At 40.0% G+C, this 14,422-nt stretch overlaps 1 long non-coding RNA gene across 1 annotated transcript; it reads left to right on the forward strand.

The window, feature by feature from the left end:
* Positions 1-345: 345 nt before the first annotated feature.
* Positions 346-9,432, forward strand: LOC139742890 (uncharacterized). Its single transcript, XR_011711746.1, has 3 exons — positions 346-482; positions 6,578-6,755; positions 8,996-9,432. It is a non-coding gene; the product is annotated as an uncharacterized lncRNA (long non-coding RNA).
* The last annotated feature ends 4,990 nt before the right edge of the window (positions 9,433-14,422 follow it).

Below are 14,422 nucleotides of genomic sequence, written 5' to 3' on the forward strand. Positions count from 1 at the left end.
AAAAGTAATTCCAAATCACAAAGACATAATCTTCCTTGGAAAGTGGCTGGTGATTTATGCAATGAGCATCTGAGCGGCAGATCCAGTTTGACACATACTTCAAATATTTTTGAGTGGCGGCTTCGAGCATGGGATCAAAGCGAATAAGACTGTTGTGACTCCATTTCTCGAACCTCCTTAGTGTGCAATGCCAAGACCACCATAGCCAAGAAAGCGATATCTCCCCTCCCCACCCTTCTGTGTCCCCACCCCCTCCCCCACCCCTTCCAGACATCGATCGATGATTCTAGAGTCAAGAAAAGCTCTGATTCGACTGTGACTCCTTTCTTGCTGCACGCCCTCAACGTCCAGAGCATCTGATAATCTCCATTTTTCCGTGAACGAGAAAAATTCTGAAGAGAAAACTCCGACAATATGACGGGAACGCAAAATCCAATCACAAAGCTCATCGGATCAAGATATTTGGATCTGGCGAGATCATGGTGAGTTTTTTTAGGGGGAAGTATTTCTACATTTACGACGTGGCTGAAAAATTTTGTTCCTCCAGCTCCACTGCACCGCAGTTACGCTACGTGTGTGGACTAGGCCGTCCATCAACCATGGGACTCGGTGCGATAGAAGTCGGGATCGTGTGCCGTAGTCCCGAACGTAAAGATTAGCGTCAGTTACGTTTTGATTATTGTATGACATGTGCTTTCAAAATTTTATGCCAATTAATTGACCAAGAACAGAAATAATCACTGGTTACAAAGTATCTCTGTATTGTTTTTACTATCCAAGTCACACCGGGATAATGTAATTACCGGTAGGACTAGGAGGAACTTAACCCCGTCGCGGGGCGCTGTACTTGTCCGTATGGGGTCGCTGCTGCGGTTAGGAGGAACTTAACTGCGACCAGCCCCAACACGCAGTGTTGGGGCTGCGCATTGTAGCAGACATGATCATGACAGGCGAAGTGTAGCGCCTAAAAATCAATATGAAATCGCAAAAATTCTGCAATATGAAGACTTACAGGTGAAGATGTAATGTTGAAGACTGACTGCGTTCAACTTTTGGTTCTGGCAATAGTCCCTTTCTGCTCGGTTTGATGAGTTAAATGCGACTCGGTCGAGAGGAACTCGGGAGAACTACATCTTATACGGTCAATGGATTTGAGATTTGTGCGCATGCGCTGGCCGTCAAGTCGTGTAGCTTTGTGGCAAGGCTTTATCATACTGTTGGCAAACCCTCCCGCTGTATATTGCGTTGCTTTCTGGGTGGGTGCGCGCGCGCAGGCCTTGTCAGAAGGCTAAACGCATTGCGACTCCGCCAGCACATGAATATTTACGTGCGCAGTGTACTGCATACTGATTTCGAAAATGGTGAATGGGATGGGGAGCTAGGACTACGGACCCGTATATGGCCATGAAAAAAACGTTTTTTCAAGATCATTGGACCAGTGTGAACAAGAACAAGGTGAACGAAGGGTATTAATTAGATAAGAATCTTATGTATACTATAAAAGTACGTTTTTTCCTCGTGATATTCGAAACTTACGGAGGTGCGAAAATCTGTGACAGACTGTGTATGTTTTTCAAGCTTACCGATATAGCACTCTATTGACTCAGGACGCTCCCACAGTGTGTAACTGTGTATACGGAGCGTCCCGGGGTTAGGAGGAACTAAGATCAGTTTACAGGATTAGATCTAGATTAAAGAACCCCAATTTTCGGCCGGCCCCCAAATATATCTGGACACTTACCACTTATCACAAGGCAGCAAAGTCGACTGTCACAGCACAAGCATATCACATCGTTTCACACACTTGCACACTCGTTCACCACACAGGAAAGTTTCTGAGTCACCTCCAAAAATCCATCTAAAATCCCAAATTTTGCCGTCAAAAACGCGGAATCGCCGCAACTTTTCCAAAGCGCGCGCGAATTAGGGCCCATGTAAAGAATCAAGGTCGCCGAAAAAGCGCTAAGAATTGAAAAATCACGCTGTTCTGTTGCGAGATTTTTCGCTTATCGCAAGCTCAGAGTGTGATGGTATCCTCAAAAACACAAAAAGAAAAACAAAATCTCCGTACGTGCCGATGCGGTGAATTAATGTACAGGGGCTGAATGCAAGTGCAGAGTCCCCAAAATTCGGACACGAACGGGCGCTGCAACATCCCCGATGCAACCTTGTGCCAACAAGTTATGGCGCGCACGGATTTTTCAGCGACCTTGTAGGCGTATTGACATTGCACGCGTGTCCGAATTTTGGAGACGCTGTCTGATTTTGGGGGAATTGACATGGTGATAATATTTGGGGATTTTGTAAAATTTTATGATCTGTTTAACAATAATCAAAAATTGGGAAAAATTAGGTTGATATATGAAACATACATTATTATAGATATTAATGATTTTGTGGAGTATTAGGCCAAGTAAAAAAAGAAACCAGTTTCTCGTCCTCGCGCGCATCGATTTTGGCCGCCGCATCAATTTTTTTACTATTTACTATTTTCAAAATGGCGCTCAAAATACCAAGAAATTCATAATTCTCGTCCCAGCCCGCTCCCCACCCGCATCGATTTTCAGTTGCCGCATCGACTTTTTTTGATATTTTACTATTTTTTCGGCCGCCGAAAAAAAAAAATCGACAATTTACCTACCAATCGTGATGTCTCATTTCTAGTTACGGCTTGCGTCCTCTACTTACACTGTAGCTGTAGTACAGCTAGCTGTAGCTTCTGTAGTGCGTATATAATAATGCATGCATTTCACACTGCGAGCTCGACAAGAAGGAATGACCCACAAAGCAGTTGAAATGTAGTTGGATGGGCGCGGGCGGGCGGGCGCGGCCTGGGCTGTGATGTACAGAGCACTCGGTACGTCGTGATGTAGACAGGACGTTGAGCACCTTTTGTACATTTTTCTCGTGCTGTTGCTCGCTGTCCGCTTCATGCGCTGCTAGATTGATTGCGCAATGTAACCACATAATAGAGGAGACCAGCCAGCCAGCATAGCATGCGCGCGTTCTGGAGCTGGAAAAAAAGAATCGTGGAGTGCAGTGATGGAGAGAACCGATCTCAAGCGCACGTGTACACAGCGAACGTGTACACAGCGAACGACTTTAAATACCAGAGCTGCCAACCTTTGGAAGCACAAATTAGTACTCAGCAGCTCCAAAATTCGTATTTTTCTACCAGACTTCTCATTTTTTCAATCTCCCTCTTTTTGCTATTTTGAATTAAACTCGTCGACTTATGAGGCCTACAGGCTCTAAACATAAGGTTATCACACATGCCGAAGCATCGAGCTTGTCACCAGCACGATAAAGATGCCAAACTACGCAATGTTCAGCGTTGATTGATTGCTTTCTCGCAATGAATGTGTACAAGTGCAAGAATGTACCTCCAAAAACTTGCTGGGCTGATTATGGAAGCTTCCACTATCTAGCAGTGGACGTGGAATGCTTTCATCTTCTCAAGAGAGCTTCTTTGTGAGCGGATGCAATACTCTGTTCCGTGTTTCCAATTATCGTTTACTATGAAAACATAATCATGCGTTGTTTTCAGGCATTTTTCATTTTATTGGATTTTAAACATCAGTATTTTCCGAAGTATTCCAATTCCTTTTCCCCTGACTGGAATCGGAAAGTCTGCTATAACGATGATCGCAAAATGCCGCGCTGTGTGTGGAAGCGCCGATGTGCAAACACGTGGCTTCACTTTCAAGTTTAAAGGAATGCGCCATGTGCTCCTGCCTATAAGAGGTTACTGCAAGTTCGATGAATCGAATGCGCCATAGCTGAGCTGAGCTGAATGGCTTGTTTACGGTAAACATGCAGTTTACGTTCGATACGAAGAAATCATTACGTCTTTCACGAGGGAAAAACACACAAAACAAACGAACAAACAAAATACACCCACGAACGAATGTTGATAGCCAAAACTTTGAAAAGTAATACACAGTAAGCAGTTTTGATGAGCGTGAACTGAAATTGTCATTACACGTTGTATTTTGCTGTTTATATCACTGCTGCTTCTTGGTAGCACTGTAATGATGGCCATGGGAGAAATGAAGGGAGAATGTGACTTACCAGCACAGGTACATGTTTTACTACATATGTAGTTTTGGTATACAATCATTAATCATCCAAATGATGAGTGATTATCAAATGTCTTTTTAGATTATGAAGAAACATCTTTAAATGTTTAATGTTATAATGCCATATCAGTATCATTTTGACATCCATCTGCAATTGTACAAACCAGTTTCCAGTTGAATGTGCTACAATTGTACTATGAAGAAATGCAGATACATACCAGCTGTGTGGAGTCAAAAAGTCACAAACACAAATGATAAATAAAGCAGTGTTTTGAATATCATGGAATTAATTTCAGTCGTACATTATTTTGTTGAAAGACATGCACGTTTTATACCTGTTTCAATTAATAGCACAATACATAAGAATTGCAAGTACACTGGTATCAGAAATGCCATTACAACACTAAACACCAGTATTAAGATGGTCATTTTCCCTCGACATCTGTGGTGGAAAGAAAAAGCAAATGTATTTCTGCATGCATGAAGTTTCGTTTCAAGTATGGTACATATATCTATTTGTTTGAAAATGCACAGAGTGCAGACAAGACATACACTTGGGACCTGGTCTCTCATAACACAGCTACCAGAGTGATATTTCATTTATTTTCATTAATTGGATATAGAAAATAGTAAAGCCCTCTCATTACCTTTCTCAGAATTACCGGACGAGAAACATGGTATATTTAATTATTTTCATTTTGACAATCCTCGAAAAAACATAGTAAGATATCAAATAGTAAGGACCTCCCTCATCGCCTTGCTCAAAAAACCCGGACGAGAAACTACTTTCTTTTTTTACTTGGCCTTATTTGAGTTGAATAAATATTGCAAAAAAGCTTAAGTGTCCGAAAATTGGGGCTTTTACTCTAGATCTAGTTTACAAGATTAGTTTACAGGTGGTCTAGATCTCTAACGTTAGCCAAGGCTTTTTCCGCGTTCCGTATCTCCTTCTGTGTTCTTGTTTAAAACATTTGTAGGGCCTGAGCTGAGCTAACTATGTCTATACACAGCCCAGTCACTGTAAAAATGCGACAGGACTGTACCAGAATGGTCCACAACACAAAGCGAACAGAAAGTGAACATGTCGATCACGTTGAGTTTTGATACTTGACATCATTTTTGTCACCTCAAACTCATTCAAAACAATCTTCATTAGATTTCATGTCTATGTTATCAATATTGACATACAATGTACACAATTCACAACTTACCGAGAACGAAGCTTATTAATTATATGCAGTAGATGTGGGAATGGTACACGATCGTCTTTCACTGACGGCCATTTTGAATAAACGGGAGTTCACACGATCGGAGCTGCACTTTCAAAGGTCACACCAAAGATCCTATACACTACATAAGATGGTCAACTCTCAGTCGAAAAGTGAAATGCTGCCGCTTGGAATTTTGGGATTTTTAAGGAGTGCGCCATCTAGCATTGAGCAGGGATAGTTTCCAGGTGAACTGTACTTTCCGATATGTTTGTGTATGTAGGACCAAGACAGGCTAAGACAAGAAAGAAGGAATTTTCTGTGAAGAATCATGAGTAAACCTAAGAATTGGTGCAGTGCATTAAACTGCATCAATAGCTGTAAACCAACCATCAGCAGGTTTATCATTGTTTCGATTTCCAAAAGACTGCACAGCGAGTTTTCGTCTTACCTTCCTGGTCACAGCGAGCGGTAGACTCGCACACAGCTCGCTCAGCTCTGCTCGCAGGTTGCTACACTCACTGTGACTGTGCACGGCCACAAATTATTGCGAGCTGCCTTTGGCAAAGGCTAACGCTTGTTTGATCTATACCCGCTCAACGCTAGCGGATGGCAGCCACTTCCGTTCACCAGCGGCCGTGTAAACTCGGGAGAGTTGATCATCTTAAAGGGACTGTACAGTAGTGGTTGAGGTGGGGATTCATTGTTTTGAACATTCCTAAGTGAGATAATGAGAAACCTCTAATGAAATATGAATGAGCATGTGATTTTAAGAAGGGTTCAACGTTTATTTGATGAAAATTGGATTTCAAATGGCTGAGATATCCCCAAAAGTGATAATAATAAAAGGCGACATGCCCCACCTTTAATAGGATCTCTTTGTTTCACCTTGTTTTTTGGATATCTCAGACATTTCAAAACCGATTTTCATCAAAAAAACTTTTGATACCCCTTAGAATTGCATGCTCTTTGACATCTCATAGAGTGGTTTCTGAATATCTCGTAAAACGTTAAAAGCTAAATCTTCACCCTGACCAGAACTGTACACACCCTTTAAGGAGTGCGTCAGTGAAAGATGATGTACCGTTTGCACATGTTGCATATAATTCCAGTGTGTACTTCCAAACTGGACATGATTACCTAGAGAGAAGCAAGCATACACTCAGTACAATTTAAATGCCCGTAGTCTCTTGGTTCATGTACCGGTAGTTCCTGTTCATGGAAACTTGTTTAATACATTGCAAAATGCGGAACCCTGTTGACTACTACATTTCCGTGGTTGTATTGCAGGAGGAGAACAGGCCTGATCTGGGGGGGCTTTCTTGGTGTTGGAGTCCTCTACGCCACAGACTGGAGTACAGTGCTGCAGTGGGTCCCTGTCCTCAACTGGAAATATACCAAGACTGACGAGGAGTCATAGCCTCATGCCAACATAGCTAGGAATGATATTATAACTAGTGTAATAAAGGTAAGCAGCTCCCGAACAGGTGCTTTAGCCATGGCAAGAATGTGTTGTGAAGTCTCTGTTTTGATAGTAATATCATTGTAGCAAGTACAACATGGATTCGCTATGGAATATACAGCATTATCTTTAAATATATATATTTGCCTGTATAATGTGTATTTCATGGAACAGATGGGGGAGGGGGGGGGGGGGGACTAATAATACCTGCCACAATGCATCTCTCCTCAAGCTATGCTCTGCAGATTTTGCGGGGCAACACATGCATACATGTACATAGGAAATGGAATAGGGGTTCTGAGTTCAACTGTTCAAGGGATCTTATAGTTTTGGTCGAAACCTAACGCAGGCCTCGAATTGACCGACGGCCACCAACGGCCATGGCCATTGGTGCCCCTCTCGTTGGCCACAATGCCTTTCTTTCCTTGATCAAAGTTACGGCCAAAAAAAAATGTGCCCTTTTTCTTGTGGCAGTGGTGCCCTTTTAGAATGAAAGTTATTATGTATGACGTATAATATGCCCTTTCTCAAAGTCTACTCAAATATTATACCTTCAGTTCACTCGCGTCCCAATATATCTGATTCAAACTCAAAGTATCTTTCCGAGATACGAGATGACGTGTACGTAAATTTCCATGTCTCTACACCCGACCGGCTTTTACTGTCCCGACTGCCTCCGCAGCGCAGCGGCGAACCGGAGCAAGTGGTCGCAAGCCATGCTAGTATAAGGCCTGTCGGACGGCTGCGAGCATTGCCATCTCTCTCGCTCTGCATTCATGCCCGCGCGACCCGCGCCGCATGCTCAAAGCAAAATGGCGCCTGAAGTGCTCCAAAGCGAGCGCGGCGTGTGCGTTGAGAACGTACATTACAGAACCTACATCGTATTGCGTATGGCCTACTGCCTAACGTCGTCTGCTGCGGCGCACGCACGGTCGATAGCATACAGCTCTATGGGGCATTCACATCACGTATAAACACCCAACATGCCCTTTCGAATGTGGCCTTGGTGCCCCTCTGACTGACCTAAGTGCCCTGGCCTCTTGGAAAAAGTGCCCTTTTCTGAATGGCCTTGCCCCTCCAAAATCCTATTTCGAGGCCTGCTAACGTCAGGTATATAACATTTTTTGGTGAGATAATGAGAAACCTCTTATGAAATATGAAAGAGCATATAATTTCAAGAAGGATTCAATATTTATGTGGTGAAAATTGGTCTCGAAATGGTTGAGATATCCAAAAAAGCGATCCTAATAAATTTGACAGGCCACAACTTTTATTAGGATTTCTTTGTTTTACCTTGTTTTTTGATATCTCGGTCAGTTCAAAACCAATTTTCACCAAATAAACTTTTGAATCCTCTTAGAATTGTACTTTCTTTCACATATCATAGAGTGGTTTCTGAATATCTCGCAAAACGTTACAAGCTGAAACCTCACCTCAACCAGTACTGTACAGTCCCTATAAATGGAAACTTGTGACAGGCCTGGTAAAAACTAAACCACAACCCCTCAAACAACAACAACAACCAAAACAAGACACCAGAATTTCACTTTGTACTATGGGGATTGAGCAACTCTCCTAGCTTTGAGACATTTATGCCAAACATGAAATGACATTCCAGAAATGATCTGGGAATGGTCCCATTCAGGAATTGATTTCACTGCTATTGTGCTGCTTTTTTTCACCATACATGTATACTGTTTTATGCAGTGTGAATGCACGTATAGGAAACATTTAGTGAGCTTGTATAAGGCAATCAATTCTGTCGTCATTGCATTATAAATGATTAATTCAGTGGATATCTAGGGAACATTTAGTGAGTTTACATAAGGCAATTAATTCTTTCTTCATTGCATTATAAATTATTAATTCAGTGGAATTGTAAGCAAAATTGCTACAACAAGCTTGAAGTGAAATTCCACACTACATACAGATTGAGTTCATTATGTAGCACAAAATCAAAGTGGCAGAAATGTCTTCAAAATTGGATAATAATGTACTTGCAAGAAAGTTACAGAATTTTCAAGTTTCCAACTATTATTGGTTTCTACACAAAGTAGAAACGGTGACGATGTCATCACCTCACAATGATTACAAATACCACATTTTGGGTCAAAAACGTAGCAAGAACTAATGGCCTTTACCCTAGAAGTCATTAATTGACCATTTTCTTTCTGTGACATTTGACCTTGACATATAATAAATTAATGAGAAAATCTTCTTTTGTGCATTCTTTTTTTGTTTGACAGCTTATCAGCTCATGTGTATGACCCGCCATTACTGCTTGAACTCCTGTGAGAATGAAGAAGCGCTACCAGAAGAGGGACATACCTTGGAGTATGAGTGGATCATCTGTTTCAACGAGAGAGGAGAAAGAATCCACTTAATGCCGCAGCATGATGTAGCCATCATAATTACTCACTTATGAACCCCAGCTACAGCAACAATTGCCAGCATAGCTTGACTCTGTGCGAACAAGAAAATATTGTGTATTACAACTAGCTTTACAGTTCAAAGAATTAGACGTAAATTTCAAATTCATCCTACGGCATAAGCCCCATCGAGGATTCCTGTGATGGCAACTGCAACCGGAGATTCATCAGCTGCATTCCATGGAATCTTTTTGGAGCGCTTTATCCATCTTTTCACTTATTTGTGTTCATTTTACTTGCGGGTATCCACTTGTGCAGACAAAAAAAAAAAAAAAAATGCTAATATGATGCTTGTATTGTATGCTGGGTTGGAATGTTCTTCTTGAAATAAATTGTTATTTGAAGTATACACCAGTTTTGCATCCGGGTTGATTTTTCAGTGATAGCAGGGTGTATAGTAAAATATTGTTTATAGAGACATCTGCAGGGAATGAAGCTGTTATTTGCCAAGCTTTAACACAAAATTTTAATCACTGTCTCTTTTTACATGTCTCAATGGAGCACGTACTAAAATGTACAATGTACATTTAATTTTGTATGTACTCTCGTATCATGACTGTAGCCTCAACTGACTCACAGTCACAGCACAAAGTTTGTACATGAGAAGTGTACTGTCATGTTATACAAATACAGCGGCATACAAATGTATTGACAGGTGAATGACCTGCATTCACATTTAAAACCAACAAATGACGAAGGGATGTTTCACAAAGAATTTAAATCAATCTTTAAAGTTGAGAATAACTTAGAATTATGGTATGCCTCTGTTTTTATGCCTCCGCCACGAAGTGGTGCCGGAGGCATTATGTTTTCGGGTTGTCCGTCCGTCTGTCCGTCCTGTCCGTCCTTCCGTCCGTCCATCCTTCCGTCCGTCCGTCCTTCCGTCCGTCCGTCCGTCCGTCCGTCCTTCTGTCCGTAATGAATTTTGTGGACAGCGTAACTAAAAAACCTTTTGAGGTATCCTAATGAAACTTGGCATGTATGTGTATTAGGGGGTGAAGTTGTGCCTATCAACTTTTAGGTGCACATGCTAAAGGTCAAAAGGTCAAGGTCAAATACGTAAAATTTCACTATTTCCACCATATCTATGCAATGCCTGAAGATATTTTCTTAAAACTTAATGTATAAATGTATTACCCAATTAAGATTCTCTGGTGAAAGTTTGGGGTCATGAGGTCAAAGGTCAAAGGTCAAAAGGTCAAGTAACAATATCAAAACTTCACTTTTTGCTCCCTAACTTGGAAATTGTTCAAGGTATCTTCATGGAACATAGTATATATACATGAACTGACTGGCAGTGATTTATCTAGATAATTTAGGGTTCATTGGGTCAAAGGTCAGGGGTCAAAGGTCAAGGGCAACACTTCAACATTTTACTATTTCCCTCATATTTATGCAATGCCAGCAGGATTATTATTATTATTTTTTTAAACTTGGTGTATGCATGTATAACCTAATAGAGATTCTCTGGAGACTTTTTTTGTTTTGCCTCAAAGGTCAAAAGGTTAAAGATCAAGGGAAAGTGCTGAACTAACTTTTTCTCCATATCTCAGAAGTGGCTCAAGTTATCTTGAAACTTTCTACATATTTATGCATGTTCTGCCTGACAGTGATTATCCTATGAATTTTAGAGTCAAAGGCCAGATGAAAATGGTAACAATGTACTTTTCAATACAGAAATTGCACTTTTTCTCCATACCTTAAAAATTACTCAATGCATAAACTTATGAATGGGCAAAGTCATGTTAAAGTCCTTAAATCCCCAAATACATGCTCTCCTATTCATCCAATTAAACCTAGGTCAAGGAAGGTGAACATTCAACACATTTGTGACAAACTTGTCATTTTGATATTTTGCCAATTTTGTGAAAATATAATCACACATTGTCCACATGTACTATAGACCTATTAGGAGAATCATGCATTATGGCGGAGGCATACCAGTCGCCTTAGCGACATTTCTAGTTCCTATTCAGTTTTATTTTGTTTTCAGAATCCACTTCAAATTGCTATCAAAATGTTGAGACGATGTAATTTATTAATCACCGAGTTTGTCTTGTATATTGATGGCTGCATGAGAAAGTCTCTAACATTTTCATACATCGTCCTTGTACCATTGAAGACACACACAGCATACCATAATTCTAAATAACGTTTAAGATCAAAATTCTTTGTTAACCCTCCCCCCCCCCCCCCACTTTGAATACTCGGGTTTTGTAATGTTCAGTGTCAATAAGCAAAAAATACACGTACATGTTGAGTGCTCCATAGACTGAGAAGAAAGTGCAAGAGAGACAGAAGAACTGAGAGACTGAAGAAGAGATCGATGTGAGGGAAGAAATAAAGAGAGGAAGGGGAGTGAGAGAACGGAGGGTGTACAATTTTGCAACAGCTGAAAAGAAGAGGAAGGGGAAACTACATTGCATAATGATCTCTGACATACTGTATGTTTTCACGCAATGGGTTGGTTATGCAAGAGTTCATGTTTTATTATTCTCTCAAACTTATTGCAGATTTACATTCAAACCAAACTGCATGATACACAGTATATATTCTGAAGGATACGTGTACAGTGTACATTGTACGGTGTATATTGTGCCACACATATCCATAATGGTTTATCAAAACAATACTGTACCCTGCCGCCAAACAAGACAACAACTTAAAGCAAACAAAGGGGACAAAGAAATATTGCCCCCAGAGTCAAGGATCAGCATTTCTAGGCCCATAAAGGTGACTTAATTCAGTTATACTGTACATTAAAGGTAATTTGAGATCAGTTGAAAGTTCATCTGAAAAGGGGTACAGTGTACAATTTTACTCCTTTAGAAACACTACAGTAAAATTTGATGAAAATCAGATAAGAATTACGCAAGTTATGAAATTGTGAAGTTTCACTATTTTTCACTAAACAGTTCTTGAACAGTCAATCTGAATACTAGTACATGCAGTATGCAAATGAGTGAGTTGATGATGTCGTTGCCTCACAACTTGCCATATAGTTAGTACACAAGAACTTGTCATTTCTAGCTTTTTGTTAGAATGTAACTATTCCTAAGTCTGATATCTTAAAATATCTGACTGATCAGTATTTCAGCCAGGAATATCATATTTTATACTTTAATAGCAGAAAAAAATTTGAATTTTCATCATTTTTTTTTTTTTACACAATCAATGGAAAATTGTGAAGTGATGAAATCACCTAACTCATTTGAATATTGATATTTAGGCCCTACAGTTCAAGAACTGTGGTAATAATTAGTGAAACTTCACAATCTCCCTAATTTTTATCTGATTTCAATCAAATTTTCACTGTTCCCCTTCTAAGATACCCCTTTGAGAGTGTTTTGATTTAAAGATACTTAATATGTAATGGAAAAAAAGTCATAAAGCCAGAATTCAAAAATTTGCAGTGTACCTGATATGGTCACAGAAAATATGGGGGGGGGGGGGGGGTGGGGGGGGGGGGGGGGGAGTCTTCCAGGCCCTGTGCAGTTAGGATTATAAGTGGCTGCTAGACATACTACGTGTTTCAAAAAACATTTCCACTTTTGATCATTAATAGTGCAAAAACTGTTCATCCAATAAAACTGTCATTGATATGAGAAATAGCTGAATAAGGTACAATTTTGTTGAAGGTAATTTGAATGTGAAAACATAAATCAGTTTCATTAAATCTAAGATTGATTTTGAAGTAAGGTTTCGGATTTCGGTCAAATTCTAACCCTCTGTACAAAAATTGAACTTTTCACAGGAACCAATGATGTGTATGTGAGTGTGTGCTGACAATGGCCCTGAACAATGGACATGCCTGAACCACCTGTTGACTCGGCGTCAGTCTCGCGCTCCCTGGCACATGAATGCTTAATCAATAATTCATGTGGATTGCCCTGAGCACTGCTAGTCTGAAGTCATGCACGGTAAAGGGTAATATGTATGCACATGGAAAAAGTAAGCACATGTTTCCATGTGCTTGCAAATACCACATTTCATTCCAGCTGGCAATCATTTTCAAATTTTGCTTCACATATCACTAAATTTGGGATATGAATAAGCATAAATGATCTAAAGTTCCTCATTTTTATACAACTGTCTACTAATTAAACAGTCTGACAAATTTTTCGATTTTTCGATAAAAAGATTTATCATTGGGGCGATTTGTTTCACAGTAGATTTATTTAAGGCTTCATGCAATATACACAAACTCTAATTGATTTCTTTGCTTCCTGTCACCATGTTTACGATAGAACAGAAGGTATTTATTGTAATTTCATTTTTCAGAAGTAGGGAGAGCACTGTCGCGACCCAACGACAGTATCAGCAGGCGTTTGACTTTACACAAATACTGCCAGAGGCTGAATAAAGACTAGTTGTGATAGTGGAATTTCTCATGAATAAATAATGAAGCATTCAAAGCCTGGCCATTGTTCAGGACCATTGTCAGGGTGTTAACCACACACTCCCATACACACCCATTGACCCATGTGCAAAGTTAAATTTTGTACAGAGGGTTGAAAATAGAGCAAAATCTGGAACCTAACTGTGAAATTAATCATGGATTTAATAAAACTGATTTATGCTTTCATATTCAAACCACCTTCAACCAAATTGTACACTATTTAGCTATCACTCATATCAATGACAGTGTTATCTGATTAATAGTTTTTGAATTATTAAGAATCAAAAGTGGGAAATGTTTTTTGAAACACCTAGTACATTGTACATTGTATTTAACTTCAAAAGAACCCTGGTTCGTTACATTTCTATCATCTCATTTGGGTCGTGTCGAACATCACTTCTCCAACTACATTTGTACTTCAGGAATGGTAAAAGGGGGAAAGGGATACATTAGAAGGGAGAGCAGGCACCTGACTCTTGTGATTTCATAAAACTTGATTTCTATTTCAGCACTGCCTAGACAAACATGTACAATGTACTACATAACAATTACTGTAGAATGCCTGTTTCTACCAGATTTCACATGCAGCATTATAATGTTTGTTGTTGACCTTCAGTAGTGAGTAATACCTCTGGATATAAGACAATCCCTGCAATATATTATCCATATGCTACAAACAATACTGTGACCACTCAGTTTAATACATGTACAGGATACAGAGAAAAGATGGCAAAGTGTGACATATCTGTATATCAACCCGTAGAATACTAGTCCCAAGTATCCTTGGGCAGGTGTCTATAGAAAAATGCATGTTATAGCACAATCAGCTTGTCCTCAAAGAGTTA

The sequence above is a fragment of the Diadema antillarum genome, unplaced genomic scaffold (assembly GCF_040938485.1).
Source record: "Diadema antillarum isolate AM-2024a unplaced genomic scaffold, OU_Dant_1.0 scf00000000, whole genome shotgun sequence".
NCBI lineage: Eukaryota > Metazoa > Echinodermata > Echinoidea > Diadematoida > Diadematidae > Diadema > Diadema antillarum.